Source organism: Cebus imitator, unplaced genomic scaffold (genome assembly GCF_001604975.1).
Source record: "Cebus imitator isolate Cc_AM_T3 unplaced genomic scaffold, Cebus_imitator-1.0 Scaffold7, whole genome shotgun sequence".
Classification (NCBI taxonomy): domain Eukaryota; kingdom Metazoa; phylum Chordata; class Mammalia; order Primates; family Cebidae; genus Cebus; species Cebus imitator.
This window is the reverse complement of record NW_016107322.1, coordinates 4547889-4550381: the sequence shown is the minus strand read 5'-3', so window position 1 is coordinate 4550381 and position 2493 is coordinate 4547889. Positions and strand designations below refer to the sequence as shown.

General features: G+C 38.6%; 1 long non-coding RNA gene across 2 annotated transcripts in view; it reads right to left on the bottom strand.

The window, feature by feature from the left end:
- Positions 1–1043: 1043 nt before the first annotated feature.
- LOC108311993 overlaps positions 1044–2493 on the bottom strand; it is a 9265-nt gene continuing 7815 nt past the window's right edge. For both annotated transcript variants that reach the window (XR_001828429.2, XR_001828430.2), the window contains 2 exons: positions 1865–1980; positions 1044–1409 (listed from right to left, as the gene is read on the bottom strand). This is a non-coding gene — a long non-coding RNA (uncharacterized LOC108311993). The remainder of the gene's footprint in view (positions 1410–1864; positions 1981–2493) is intronic.

The following is a 2493-nucleotide window of genomic DNA, read 5'->3' as shown; positions in this document are numbered from 1 at the left end:
AAAACACAGATAGGATTATGACAGACCCCTGTTTAAAAGGAAAGAAAAAAAACGCCAATCTTAGATTTTTCTTGCTGCTAAATCAAAAAGCCTGACTTCAGAAGAAGAGGGATTCTTGCCCGTTCTGTCACATTTGAACACCTAGGCAGTAAAACAAGGATTTTTTCTGGCAGCACTTCTCCAGGAGTCTCAGATGTGAGCCCCTAAATGAGGCCACGGAATAGGTCTAATGCATTCAGTCTTCTCTCTTCAGGTGCCCTAGAAAAATCTTCAATAAGTCCCTCATCACCTTGAGCCAAAAAGATGCATGGAGAGGAGGCTGCCTCTTGGATTCAAGTGGGGATTCCTGCTAAAGAAATAATCCCTTGGCTTTTCTGTCTAATCTCAGATTTCCAATAACCAAAGTTAAGTTTTGCATTAATTGTGGATTTTAATTCCCCTCAGTCAGTTTTTCTGAGCTCTCCCTCTTTCCCTACCATCCTAATTTGCCTCTTACTCAAGTTTAATGGCTATATTTTAAGTTGTTAAGGCATTCTATAAATGTTCTGTTCAAACAGATTTTAGAATAATAATTTAGAATGCCAATCATTTTCTCCCTAATTATAATTCTGAGTTGAAGCTGCAGGATTTGGTGCAAATTTTGAAAGAACACTTTTGGCTGGGCATATGGCTCATGCTTTGTAATCCCAACACTGTGGGAGGCCAAGGCGGGAGGAGGATAACTTGAGGCCAGCAGTTCAAGACCAACTTGGGCAACAAAGCAAGTCCCTGTCTCTCTCTCATTTTGTTTTTTTAAAAAGCACACTTTTTCTAAAATCTAGATGCATTCAGCCAACAAATATGTTTGAGCCTATATTTAGCACCAAACACTAAATGAGATGCTGGAGCTATAACAGTAAGGAAAAACCGACATGTTCCCTGCCCTCACAGAGCCTACAGTTGGGTGAGTGGGATAGGCATGAATCAAACAAATAACACATTCAAGTTTGAAACTGCAACTGTAGAAAGTGCTCTAAAGGGGAGGTGACCGGTGCTTTGAGAAATTTAATGCAACTTATTATTTTTATTTTTTGAAATGAAAGGTCTCACATATTTATTACTGAACCCAGCCAACCAGCATGTTCATAATAGATTCAGAGAGAAAAAATATATTCCCAATGGAACATGTCCAACTATCCAGATAGTAGTGACATTTGCAGCTTGACATGGTAACATGGTCATGAGCTTGAGACAGCATAAATATGTGTGCCATCTCATGTGCAATTCCTTATAGACCCAGCTTAGTTCTTCTCCAATGTCTCCTTTTGGAGTTGTACCTGATTTTATTTTCAGTTTGAATCCATATCCACTGGGGAACAGGACAATTTTGCTTTTGTCTCTTTGCCAGGAATCGCTTAATCTGGACAGTCCTGTGAGAAGACATGGCGAGAAGTGGAGTCAGACACACACCACGATGGTGAAGAAAGGAAGAGAGAGCTATAATGCAAATAAAATCAAATGTAGTCAGAGGTGTCCCTTAGAAAAGGAGACTGGATCTGAAATAGTAAGGATGACTGGGAAACACCCACTTGGGAAGGTCAAGCATTCCAGGCAAAGGGAACAGCATCTGCAAAGGAAACAGTTAGAGTGGGGATGGGCAGGTTGAGATGAACTTAGGGAGGTAGGTAAGTGGGAATCCTTCAGAGTTAAGTATTATCTTTAGCACAAATGCAGCTGAAGTCCTTGAATCAATACTTTCATGAGGAGAAAATAGGTGTTACTGGTTTCATTCTAATCAAAAAAAGGGAGACTTATTCTGAATTCTATCTCTGACTCCCAAAATATCTGTTAGTGCTTTAATGTTCTACGACTCTAGTTTCCTTACCTGTAACAAGTTTACCTCAATGCTTGTCACCTCCAGTTTTATAAAGGTATTTTAAGGAACAATGAGTCATAATTGCTGAGTTCTTTGAACCCCTTGAATGAAAGATGTTACACTGCCTATAAACATAAAGCATTGTTATTATCTATCAGACAAAAAGCTGTCTCCAGCCAAAAAGAAACCAGCAAAGCATAAAGTATATGAGGCACCATCCACTTCTGTAATATTTAAATTTATAATCTGGGTATAAATTAAATGGGTTTAACATTGGGTTAAGCCCAGAATCTTTGATCTATAATGCCCATAGCACTATGCAAACATTGAATCATCTAATTTCAAAATTCCCTGTTGCTGTGTATGTCACAAACACCAACCATTATAATTATTTCTTTGATTTTTTTTTCCTAAAGTGCACCACCAAAGTTAGTGTTAAACTCTCAGAAAAAGAATACAAATTAGTCATTATTCTGCTAGTCTTCTTTCTTTTTATTCAAACACAAAACCAAAAGCATCTGTATGCCAAAATTCAAACATGATCACAAAGATGAAGGAAAGCTTAAATAAAACAAGAAATACGGGAGCCACAGTGGCTCAGGCCTGTCGTCTTGGCCCTTGAGGAGGTAAGGCTACGC